General features: G+C 46.0%; 1 protein-coding gene across 1 annotated transcript in view; it reads left to right on the forward strand.

Moving 5' to 3' along the window:
- Positions 1–10,194: 10,194 nt before the first annotated feature.
- The window catches only part of EYA3 (EYA transcriptional coactivator and phosphatase 3), a 135,877-nt gene continuing 132,753 nt past the window's right edge, over positions 10,195–13,318 (forward strand). Inside the window, exon 1 of the mRNA XM_047723828.1 lies at positions 10,195–10,213. The gene's annotated coding sequence lies outside the window, so the exon portion shown is untranslated. The remainder of the gene's footprint in view (positions 10,214–13,318) is intronic.

Genomic DNA, 13,318 nt, shown 5'->3' on the forward strand with positions numbered 1-13,318 from the left:
TCCCTTCTCAAAACTCTCTCATGCCCTAAGTTCCATGACCTCACATTCTTCCTGGTGTTTGCAGAGTCTCTTAAAAAAATTTTTTTTAAATTTTTATTTGGGGATAGTCAATACACACTATTATATTAATTTCAGGGGTACAACTTACTGATTTGACAAATTTACACAACATGTTGTGCTCACCACAAGCGTGGCTCTCTTCTGTCCTGTTACGTTGCTTCTACAGTAACACTGATGTGTTCCTTATGCTGTGCCTTTTATTCCTGTGGTTTATTCCTTCCGTTCCTGGAAGCCTGTATCTGCCACTCCCCTTCACCCGTGTTGCCCACCCCCTCGCCCCTCTGGCAACCATCAGTTTGTTCTCTCTGTTAGAGGTCTGATATGCTTTTTGCTTATTTATTCATTAGGTTGTGGTTTTTGGAGTTTGCTCATTGTGGAATCAAATTCCGTGATGAGGAGAATCATATGGTATTTGTCTTTCTCTGTCTGACTTATTTCACTTAGCATGATATCCTCTAGGTGTACCCATGTTGTCTCAAATGGCATGATCTCCTTTTTTTATGGCTATGGAATATTCCATCATCTATATATGATGCGGTCTTTCTTGATTATCAAGGGACAGAAATCTCAACTTATGTGGGACAGAGGCAGAAGGAGAGGGTCTGCTCCCTATTTCTCTACTCTTGTGACTTTCATCAACTTTTCTGGTTTTTTATTTTTTCTTTTACTCAAACTTGCCCTGTTCTCTTTCACTGGTTAATCACGGATATTCTGTGCAGTCTGGTGGATTACCTGTGACTCAACCCTCATATCCCTATAGACCCATTTTCAGCCTCCTGGACTAGATCATATTCTTTTTTCTGTGTGTTTAAGAAGGAGCTCCCTGCTGAGCAAGGATTCTGATGCAGAACTCGATCCCAGGACCCTGGGATCCCAACCTGAGCCGAAGGCAGATGCTTAACCGACTGGGCCACCCAAGTGTCCCTGCACTGGAGCATATTCTACGAATATAAACTCTCACTGCATTCCATTACAAACATTATAGATGGTATATTTCACCTAAGTATGGCTAACACAATTCTGATTTCCCATCTACTTCTGTACACATTTGATTAATATTTGTTCTCCCCAACACAACAACCACCACTAATTTGTAAGCTCTAGCGGAGCAAGGGCCTTATCTGTGTCTGTTCACCATTAAATCCCTAGCACTTTTTTTCCATAGGAATTTAATGTCTCTTACAAACATTGATGCATGTGCTCATTTTCGGATCTGGACACCGAGGCTCGTTCCAAGGTCATACAGGTCATACAAGCATCATGGGAGTAGACTGCAAATCTGCCTCCTAAAACTGCCTTTTCCTCTTTTCACTCTACTGTCCTCTGAGATGGGGGAAGTGTTGGAATTGTATCACTTCTGGGTGTGCAGCTCTAGAAACGTTATCTGATTCCTGAATTCTTTGGAAAGGGATCTGAAAGGAATGACAGTTTGCCTGAACTTTCAGGGGTGGGAGAAAGTTCCCCTTTTCCCTTTCTCCCATTTACATCTCTCTTTCGTATCTTCCTCCCTCCCATCTCTATCCCTCTTTCCTTTCTTTTCTTTCTTCCTACTTTACAAAATATGCCCAAAGTTCCTGTGCACTGTCAGACCCTCCTCTGGAAGATGGTGACGTAGAGATGAACCAAGCCCAATCTCTCCCCTCAAAGTGCTCAAAATCTAGTCTGTTAGGTTCTAGGTCAAGTCAACCAGTTTTAACCCAGTAAGCTTTCCTCTCCTCGGACATTATCCTTACTACATTAGTTAGACTTTTTGGATGCAAGTAACCCAAACTGACTCTAGAATGGAACTTACTGGAAGAATATCAGATGGGGTCCAGAATTGAAAGGAAAGCAGGATAATCAGCCTCAGAAAACAGGAGGGTGGGCAACTAATGGAGCCAAGTTCACACTCTAAGAACTAGCTTGTGAGATCAATGCCATGGGCCCTGGCAATGCCACTGTCCTCACTGTGATTACTCCAGCTATCCTTCTGTCTCTGACAGTGCCCCTCAATATTCAAAGACCTGAGTGAAGGATGCCTGGGTGGCTCAGTCAGTTGAGTGTCTGCCTTTGGCTCGGGTCATGATTCGAGGGTCCTGGGATTGAGTCCTGTATCAGGCTCCCTGCTGGGTGGGAAGTATGCTTCTCCCTCTCCCACTCCCCCTGCTTGTATTCCCTCTCTTGCTGTCTCTCTCTCTCTGTCAAATAAATAAATAAAATTTAAAAAACAAACAAAACAAAATAAAACAAAACAAAAAACCCCCCCGCAAAGACCTGAGTGGAAGCATCCCACAGATTGAGCTTTGATTGGTTACTTGGCCCGATTCCAGCTGCCTGGATGCAGGGGAAGGAGGTAATTGCTCCCTTTCAGGGAAGGATGGGAGTTGACGCTCAGAGCTCCTGACACGGTTGCCCTCATTTCCCTATGGTTATTGGGTGGCACAAAGGTCAAAGGAACTCTTGAGAGGTCATCTATACATCACATCGCTGGACAATGATCAGCTGCTAAGTAGCAGGGCTGTGACCTGAATCTGAGTCTAGGTGGTGGAGTAGTAATTAAGGTTCTTTGTTGCAAGCAACAGACACCACCTCTGCCAATTTTCAGGGACTTTATTTCAGGGAATTTAAAAGGGAATTTATTGGAAGGATGTGGGCAGGGCTCAGAGAATTTGTGCATAGCTGGAGAAGCAAGTCAGGGGACATACAGGAAGCCAAGGAGAGGTCAAGGGCCCAGGATTAGGTTGGAGATACATTTACCCCAAGTGCTGCTTCTACCAGCACCATGAATGACCTCCAACAAGATCTCCTAGCTTGGCCACACTGTCTCAAAACTCAAAATTCTCGGGAGAAGGTGTTTGATGACATTAGTTTCCATTTTGGCCCTGTCCTCCAGGGCAAGAAGAAGTATATGGTTCCTTTAGTGAAATGGGTCATTTGGAGTTATTTTCCATCAACACCGCAAAGGAAATTAATGCATTGGAGGGAGGGCAGTATACCAGGTATCCATCATCGCAAGGACAGCCCATAGTAGACAATCACGTGCTTCAGAAGCTTGTAGCAATAAGCTCATACATCTGGTTGTCAGCTGGGCAGCTCTGATGCTCTCGGTTGGACTTGTCCACGTGTGTGGAGGTTTGTTGGCGGCTGGCTGATCTAGTCTGATCTTGGTTGCGAAGACAAGGACCTCTGGCTCTGTAGGCATGTTTTCATGGATAATGGCAGAGGCACAAAAGGGGCAAACCTTATCATACAAGCAGTTTCTAAGGCCCAGCTTGTATCACATTTGCCGACACTCTATTGGCCAAAGCAAGTCACATGACTAAGGCGAGCCTCGGAGTGAGGCAGCACGGCAAGCTTCCATGGCAAAGGGCGTGAATAGAGGGAAAGGGGAAGAATTGGTGCCATTTTTGCAATCCACCGAGGGAATGGTGTGTGCCACTATGAGGAGCCAGGAGCCAGTGTCTATGGCAGATACTGAATTCCAAGTTCTCCTCACGTTCCACACCATCTGGTGCCCCAGGCAAAAATGCTTTTCTGTGGGATGGGACTCTGTTCCCATTCAATGGTATCCCCAGAGTGTCAGACTGGTGAGAGCAGGGATTTTTGTCTGTTTTTTTTTTTTTTTTTCACCACAGAATCCTGCTGCCTAGAACAGCACCTATTACGTATCAGGTGGTTGAATGAAAATTCCACTGTGAACCTACCTTACATATCTCACCAAGGCTTTTTACTTTGGTGAGGAGCCTGTATGCTATGGAGGAAAGGACTTAGATTGGAGACATACCAATCTGGATTAGAATCTGGGCTTTATCATTTACTGTTGGTAAACTTGGGCAAATTCCCCAGTCTTCTCAAGCCCCAGTTTCCTATAGTGGAAATCTCTGGGGGTCACTTCTCAGCGCAATCTTTCTATTTTCTAGTAATTGTCCCTCACATCTTCACATGTGTAGTGTGATCAGGCTTCTAGTATTAGGTGACCCCGGACCCCTCTCTCGACCCTATCTCAACTGATCCAGGACGATGAATCTGACCCCAAAATAGGCCAACCTGAGCCTCTTCTCCAGGAATTTGGAACTCCAGTTTTAGCCTTGTTGACCTCTTAAATGGAGGAGATAGGAACTCAGGGGGTCGCTATGGCCATTTTCCGCTAGAGAGAGCTGGTCTATGGCAGGAGAGAGGAATAAAGCCCTCATTCCAGAGGTAACGTCCAGTAGGTAACCATTGGTGTGATGGTTTAGGGCATAGTCTCTTGTTTCAAACTACGTTGGTTGAGATTCTGGCTTTATCACTTACTAGCCATGTGACCCTAACTGAGGTATTGAACTTCTCTGTGCCCCGGTTCTCATCTGTAAAGTGGGAATGGTAGTAGGACCTACTTTATGGGGCTGCCATAATGATTAGATCAAAGGTCATAGAACAATGTCTCTATGGGGTGAGCACTAAGTGAGCACTACTTACCATTATTCATGTCCATGGATTTCAGGTCACATCCTTTGATCCTTAAACTTAATTCCCCACCTTTTCAGGAAAACCTCACTTCAGTAGATTGTTGATTCCAATGCAAAGAAGCTGAATGAACATCTTTTCACCTGTGCAATGGGGAAAGTTGGGAATTGGAGTACTTAGAGTGGTAGGGAGGGTTCAATGAGATGAACAAAACTCTTGGCACACTGTAGATAGGTACTCGGTCTGCATGGTTCCTGTCCTTCCTGCCTCAGACTTCAACCATGTTCACTCACTCACCTTGGCCAGATGGGGGCCAAGGGTGGGATATGGTGCTCCTGGTGTGGGTGGTCTTGCTTGCAGCTTGGTTTGGCCCCTTTCCAAGGTCAGTCTGACCTGCTCTGACAAAGTACTTGCAACCGCACATCTTGATCCTTCATTCTGCACTCAGAGGAGTGAATCCATGATCCTGAGGTGGTTCCTGATCCTGAGGTGGAATCCGTGATTCCTTCGCTCAGGAAGACTTCATGTCTGGATGCACTCTAGATCTTCTCATTGCTAGGGAAGTGGCACAGGGCACAGCAGCCCTTGAGGGGAGGGGGTAGAGAGCTGAAACCACCCTTCATCATTTGTCCCCTGCTGGCACAATCCCTTTCCTGGTCCTTGGGAGCTACAAAGGAAAGGGGAAAGGCATGTCACTGGCTTAGGAGTTCAGAGGCAAGCGGCTTGGAGATGTGGACAGGAAATTCTTGATTCATGTGATAATATTCTGGGGTGAAGAACAAGTCCATGATGGGGAGGTTTTCTTCATCTGGACTGGCTTCCTCAGCCTTCTAGCTCTTTCCTTTGAGGCCCCTTTTCTAAGTCCGCCCAGCCCAGGCCAGCCCCTGGGCCAAGCCCAGCAGGAGGTATGGGTAAGTGGGGTGGGAAGTTCTAGAGCCAGTTTTGTCTCCTGCATCCGTTTCTTTTTTTTTTAATTTTTATTTTTTCAGCATAACAATATTCATTATTTTTGCACCAGACCCAGTGCTCTATGCAATCCGTGCCCTCTACAATACCCACCACCTGGTGCCCCCAACCTCCCACCCCCCACCCCTTCAAAATTCTCAGATCGTTTTTCAGAGTCCATAGTCTCTCATGGTTCACCCTGCATCTGTTTTTATCTGGACAAGCAGGAGGGTGATCTGCAGAGAGGAGGTAGCTGCTGTCATTGTCCCTCCTCTGCCCCTTCTCTCCTGTGAGGAAAACTGTTGTAGGCATGGAATAGTATTGGCAGATGATTCTGAAGACCCAAAAATCTCTGGTCCCGAGGTGTTGCCATGTTGGCCCAGTCCTGGGCTAGGATTCTGCTTCAGTTTCCCTACCTAGTTCTCCAGCTGCACATGAACATAGCTTCAGCTTTCCATATTGCCTTCTTCTTAGCTCCACTAGTCAAGCATCTGCCCAGGCCACATAAAGTCCCCCACCTTCTCTTGGATCCCAAACTTGGGACTGCCTGACATCCTATCCAGGATGTGTCACCAGAGCTGGGTCACCCCTAGACCCATCTTGCCAACATCCTCCCTACCTCCACCAGCTCAACATTCCCGATGCCTGAGCTGACTGCTGTCATTATATTTTGAGTCTTTATCAAAGAGACAACCTGGGGAGGGAGTGTGGGTTCTAAAATCGGACCCTCTGGGCTAGGATTCTGGGAGCATTTTCACTAATTTGTATGACTTTGAGCTGGTCACTTCTTTCTGAGTCTCAATTTGCACACCTATCTAGGAGTCTAATGATCCCCTACTTGGAGTTGGGAGGATTTCATGAAATGGCCTAGCCATAACCCTTAGCATGTTCTGGAGGCTTGAGAAATGGCTGTCCACTGGCCCTCTTCCACATACCACTGCAGAAGGGAAAGGAGTTCTGGATCATCATTACTCTCTAATGACTAAAGTCATCCCTTGCCTGAAGCTTTTCATAAACTTATTATCAGATCAAGATATCGGCATTGTGCTGAGGGTTGGGCCTGGGAACAGGAAACTGCACTGGAGCAACAGGTCCCTGACGTCAGATCGGGCAGAGACAGCAAAACAGTGGTGGAGCATGTGACCCGGGAAACAGAGTGCCTGGGTTGAAATCCCAGCTTTAACTCTGTTGAGCCATTGGCAAACTACAGTACTTCCCGTACCCTCAGTTTTTCCCACCTGCTATATGAGGGGCAAATTAGCATGTGCTGCCTAGAAGCATTTTAAGGATTAAATGAGATAATCTGTGTCAAGTGCACAACATGGGACTTGCCACAAAGTCAGCACTCAAAACATCTTTGACATATAGGTCATTTCCAAGTTTTTGCTACTTGATTTCCTCTTTATTTGATTTAATTAGGAGAAAATCCCAGGAGAAGAATTACTGTCTCCTAAAATACATCGGCAAATTGCTTTCAAAAGGGTTCTTCCAGTTACAATGTCACCAGCAAACTGTGTAAATACTGTTTTTTTTAATGTCTTCACCAGCACTGACCATTTTAATTTTTTAAAGTTTTATATGAGATTTCTCATAATTAACTTAGCTTTTTTTTTTTAAAAGATTTTATTTATTTTTTTCACAGAGAGAGACACAGAGAGAGGAAACACAAGCAGGGGGAGTGGAGAGGGAGAAGCAGGCTTCCTGCTGAGCAGGAAGCCCGATGCGGGCTTGATCCCAGGACCCCGGGATCATAAATGATCCCAGGACCCCGGGATCATATATGATCCCAGGACCCCGGGATCATAACCTGAGTGGAAGGCAGCCACTTAACGACTGAGCCACCCAGGCACCCCGATTTAGTTTTTGTCCTCTTGACAACAAAGGTGAACAGGGTGTGTCAATATGTAAAAGTTTATTAGAATTAGGGAGGGCTACTTTTTCTTTGAAGAAGGAACTTAGAAAAAAACGTACGCATGGTTGGTAAATATCTTGAAAATTGAGGATGTTCTTCTTCCTGTCAACTGCTGCTACTTCTCTTTTCTGGAACATCCATTTCTATGTATTTTGTTCAGTTCCCTCGGCTTCAATTTTGGTCTGAAATGTGCAAAGGCCCCGAATGATGATGATTTAACAATTTTTGATGAAACTTCAGATCAATTTCTATGTCCCTTTTTAAAAAAAGATTTTATTTATTTATTTGAGAGAGAGAACAAGAGCAGGGAGGGGAGAGGCAGAGGGAGAGGAAGAAGCAGTTTCCTCCCTGAGCAAGTAGCCCTATGCCAGGCTCAATCCCAGGGATCCAGGATCACGACCTGAGCTGAAGGCAGATGCTCAACTGACTGAGCCACCCAGGTGCCCTTCTATGTTCCTTTGAACATGCATTTTATCATGACAATTTTCTGATTCAGGAGAAACTTAAATTTCTCTACAAAATTATTGAAGGTGACCAGACTCAGTTTCTCCACCTATAAAATGGAAGGGAGGTTGGGATGAGGCCATCTTAAAAGGGCCCTACCTTTGAAAGGGAGCCACTTCATGGGCCTGCCAAGACAAGCAAGAACTTGGTTGGTAAAACATGTCTTGGTGGGGGAGGGAGCACCTGGGTAGCTCAGTTGGTTAAGTGTCAGGCTCTTGATTTTGGCTCAGGTCCTAATCTCAGGGTTGGAGATTGAGCCTTATGGCTGGGTCTATGCTGAGCATGGAGCTGCTTAAAATTCTCTCTCTCCCTCTACTCCTCCCTGCTCCCTGCATATACATGCTCTCTCGCTCTCTCTAAAACAAACACTTCTTAGAGGGAGGAGGAAGTAAGCCAAGACCAAGCAGCATCGTGGTTCTCAATGTCCTGCTTGTTCATCCCCTGAACCTGTGGAATGCAGGAAGCTAAGAATGCAAGAGAAGTGAAGAGGAGCCAGGGAGACCAGAAGGTGAAGTTTCACTGTCCTCCACCCACAATCACGTGCATCCCTAGACATACAGGGAGGGGCTCTGAATATCCCACTCTCCAGGCTCTTGGAGTTCAAGCCAATTTTATGTAACTTGCCAAGAAAGACTGTTTTCCCCATCTCAGCAGCCCCTGGCTTTTTTGGTCTGCATTGAATTTATCATTTGCATTATTTTGCATTTGTCTTCTTTGGCGTTTTTATTGGTTAATGTCTGTCTCCCATACTGGAATATAAACTCCATGAAAGCAAGCCCTACATCTGTCTCATTCTCTGATATATCTCCGGTTTCTGGAAGATGTTGGGTGTTTAAGAAATATAAATGGAGGAAAAGGTGACCCCAGTGGGTTGGAGATGTGGGGGTCATGCAGGTTGACAACCTCGTGTTACATGTATTCATTTCCTTTATAAAAATGGTCCGGAACCATATGTAATTGGTAGAGGTGGGATTTGAACCAGGCAACCTGACTCCAGAGTCCATGTGCTTAACCATGATGCTTTGCAGCTTTGCAAAGGAAGACTGCAGCCATTAAATCAACGTGAATATTTATTGACATGGGAAAGAATATTTTCTGTGGGAAAATATTTACAACATGTCGGTGATGGAAAAAGACAGGCTTCACTATACAGCACTTACCACGCAAGGTTCTCGGGAGGATTAAATGGGTTAACACATGTAAAGCACCTAGAATGGTATCTAGGACTTGAAGTGCTTGTAGGAGTTGTCAAAGTAGCTCGTGAGCCCTCTCTCGTCTTCAGGATGGATTAGGGAGAAGTCAGCTCCCCAGGACACAGTGTGGAGAGGTTCCCGGATCATTGGAGAACAGCCTCCCTGGGCTGGAAATAGCGTGTATTATGCCTCTCTCTCTCTCTCTCTCCCTTGCTGTTCTGCGGGCTGGGGATAAGATGGTGGGAACAACAGGACAGACAAAGCTCTCTCCATCAAATTCTTCTCTTTCTACACTCTGCCCGCCTTTTAATACCACAGATCCGGCCCGAGGTCCAAAAGTGGTAAAACAGGTTCTACCCTTTGCTTTTGTAACCTCTACCTACGCAGTGACTTCACATTCACTTTGGGACATGGTATCTATATTCCAGCATCTATGAGGCAGGGACAGGCCCCATTTCCACATCCTATTACATGGCTGTAATTATTGCCTTGGGTTTTCTAGGACCCCTGGGTTCTCATCGTGAATTCTTCCCTCTTACTGGTTCGGGTGGGTTTCTCCTACCGGCACAGGTCCTAATGTTCTCAGCCGGGATGGGGGCACCTTCTGAAGTAGGCAGGAGTAGGAGGAATCAGAGCAGAGAGTTTGTGTCCAAATTCCGCCCAAGTTCAAAAGGCTGAAATGGGGTGGAAAAATGAAGACAAAGTTATGGGGCCGGAGCCACGGCCCCAGTGCCGAACTGCAACTGAAGAACAGGAGGCTGAATTCCAAGTGGGGCAGTATCCTGGGTGGTGACCCACTCCTGCTTTTCATGAGTTTACCTCTTAAACTCTGCAGCTTCAAAGTGCAAGGTCTGGGAGGGTAGCTATCATTATCTCTCCAAGCTTTCGGCCTTTGGCTTTTGCTGAATTATTTTCAGAATGAAATTATAGAGTCACAGATTTGATTTGGTGTCTGCTACCAATGGCTTTGCCCAGAGTGGGGCCAATGAGCCCTGCCATTAGCCATGTGAGGGCATATCTTGGAGTATAAAAGGGCAGAGTTACAGACAAAGAAGTGCCCAGGAGGCCCCCCCACTCGCCCCAGGCAACGTAATACCTTTTGGGGAAGGAACAGCTGTAGGAGAAGCCGATGAAGAACAAGCAAGCTGGAGAAGATGGGACACCCAGCCAGCAGGTGAGTATTCTGGATGTTTCTTTGGCTTCATTCTGCTGTGGATTCCTGACTTCCACTTCTTGATGATCCCCAGTTCCTGGCCTATGGGCTTTGCAAGTTCAACTTTTTCTAACCATATCTCCCTCCCCCTTTACCAGCTGGTTAGTCCTGTATGAAGAAAAGTTCATTGGCTCCTGCCAGTCTTTGCCTTTCCAGCCTGGAGTCACTTCTTCGAGCTCTTAAGCTCACTCTGAAAGGACTCTACTTAAAGGTGCAATCTGTCTGGGCACTCCATGCCATCATCTAGTCTCCTAACTCTTAATGAGGCAGGGTGATGGAAAGGTTAAAAGAGCTGAAGCCAGACTGCCTGGGTTTAAACACTAGTGGCGCCTCCTGCAGCCCCCCCATGTTATGAACCGGATAACTAGGACAAGCCATTTAATCTCCCTGGGTCTCTGTTTCCTCTTCTGTAAAATGGGGATGAAAATAATAACACCTAACTCATAGCATTGTAGGAAGGATTAAACCGAGTGGATGTCTGTAAAGCTAGGGACACTAAATGAACCACAGTGAGTTAGGTGGACAGTTCTGTACAATAAGGGTCACCCCACCCAAAATGCCATCAGAACTAGTTGAGAAACACTGGCTGAGAGCATGAAGCACAAATGCCTAGGTTGAGTCACTGACTTACCACTTGTTTCATGATCTTAGACACTTCCTGAACCTTTCTGTGCCTCAGTTTACTCATCTGTAAAATAGGGCAATGAAATGAGCTGTAAAATAAGAACAATGATAGCTTCCCTCATAGGGGGTTGCCTTGAACCTTACATGAGTTAAAATATACAAAGCTTTGGGGCACTTGGGTGGCTCAGTTGGTTAAGCCTCTGACTCTTGATTTCTGCTCAGGTCATGGTCTCAGGGTCGTGAGATGGAGCCCTGTATCTGGCCCTGCGTTCAGTAGGGAGTTTGCTCTCCCTCTCCCCCTCCCCCTCCCCCTGTGCATGCATGCCTTTGCTTGTGTATGTGTTCTCTCTCAAATAAATAAATAGAACTTTTAAAAAATGTATAAAAGTTTTTAGGACAAGGACTGGCACGCAATAGCCAAACATTTTGGCAAGTGTTACTATTTTCTGTTCCCCTTATCTGATGTTGTAGGCATAACAGGAGGCAGGATACCATATATCATAAGCATTTTTCCCATATCAGGAAATAAATCTTCTTTGACTGTTTCCTTTGAGATTTCTCCGGAAGAAAAGTTTTCCTTGGAAGGCTGTTAATTCCTATATGTGTGACTCATAAGAGAAAACGCTTTCCTTAAGGCAGGGAAAATAAAACCGGTCGTGCCCTAGCTAGTGGTGAATTAAAGCAGCTTGAAGAGCCAAGGTGACTTAGGGATCGATACGCTGAAAATAAAAAAAACATCGCACACACGAGCCTAAGCAAGAAAAACACTTTGGAGAAGGGAAAGGGGGGGAAATCTGGATGAGCTCACAGACAGGAAGTAGACAGGTCTCATGAGGAACTAGAACCAGGAACTAGAAACTTGAAAATAGACCCAGACTCCACACACTCGCTCACCCCTCCCTCTGCACTGCCCTCCTCTGAGCCATTACCATCTCTTGGCTGGATCATTGCGACATTTTCTCTGATTTTCCCCTGGTTCCCCACCAACATGTTCTTCACACAGCAGCCAGAGTGATTTTTTTTTTTAAAGACTTATTTTTTGGGGTGCCTGGGTGGCTCAGGGGGTTGGACATCCAACTCGTGATTTTGGCTGAGGTCATGATCTCAGGGTCGTAAGATCCACCCCCGCATAGAGCCACGTTAAGTGTGGAGTCGGCTTAAGATTTTCTCTCCCTCTTCCTCCCTGCCCCCCTTCCCATGCTGGCACACTCTTGTATGCATGCACACTCTCTCTCTAAAATAAATAATCTTTTGAAAGAAGATTTATTTATTTATTTTCGAGAGAGCACGAGTGAGCATGGGGGAGGGGCAGGAGGAGAGGGAAAGAATTTTCAAGCAGACTCCCCACCTAGCTTGGAGCCAGATGTGGGGCCTGATACCATGACCCATGAGATCATGAGCTGAGCCAACAACAGAGTTGGATGCCCAACTGACCGACCCACCTAGGCACCCCAGTCTTTTAAAGATATAGTGATATTGTGTTTCTCTGCTCAAAACTTTTCAGTGGTTCTCCATCATACCCGAGGGCAGGACCATGTCCCTCTTGTTCACTGCCATATCCATGGGCATGGAACATAGTAGATGCTCAATAAATTTGTTAAATGACAGAATAGAAATGCACCAGGGTTCAAGGCAGAACCACTCTCTCCTCCCTCTGAGGCTAATGATTTCTTATCATTCTTTGTGGCTCCTTCCTGTCTTCTTGGCACACCCATTCATGTGGCACAAAATGGCTGTCCTAGCCTGAAACTATGTCACCTCTCAGCTCCAGCTCCACCTGCTAACACATACCAGGGTCCTAATTCCAAATGTCCAGGAAAAAGAAGATGTTTTGGTTCAGGTGAAGGGTCTGCCCCTGTCCATTTGGTCTTGGCTGGGAAGCCCACATGTATGGAAAAGGCATTTTCGGAGAAGAGGAGCCTGGGCTGGCCAACCAGCCCAAAAAATTGTTGAGCTGGACTCAGGTGTGGGGAATCCTCAGTTCTCAGGGAGTCCAGTACTAGGTTTGGGTGGGCAGTTTAACCTCATAGAGAAGATCCCAAATAGAATCCAGGATATGAAATGGATATAATCAATGAACTACTTTTTAAAAAAGATTTTATTTATTTATTTGAGAGAAAGTGAGAGAGAGCACGAGTGAGGAAAAGGTCAGAGAGAGAAGCAGACTCCCCGTGGAGCCGGGAGCCCTATGCAGGACTCGATCCCGGGACTCCAGGATCATGACCTGAGCCGAAGGCAGTCGTCCAACCAACTGAGCCACCCAGGTGTCCCAATGAACTACTATTTTTATTGAACTATTAAACAATGTGCCAGGCACAGTTCCAAGAACTGGATAGGTATCCATCCAACCTTCCCAACAATGTTATGAACCAGGTCCTCTTATCCCCATTGAACAGATGGGGAAGCAGAGGCACAGAAAGATTGTGGTGACAGAGCCAGAAT

Source organism: Lutra lutra, chromosome 4 (assembly GCF_902655055.1).
Source record: "Lutra lutra chromosome 4, mLutLut1.2, whole genome shotgun sequence".
NCBI lineage: Eukaryota > Metazoa > Chordata > Mammalia > Carnivora > Mustelidae > Lutra > Lutra lutra.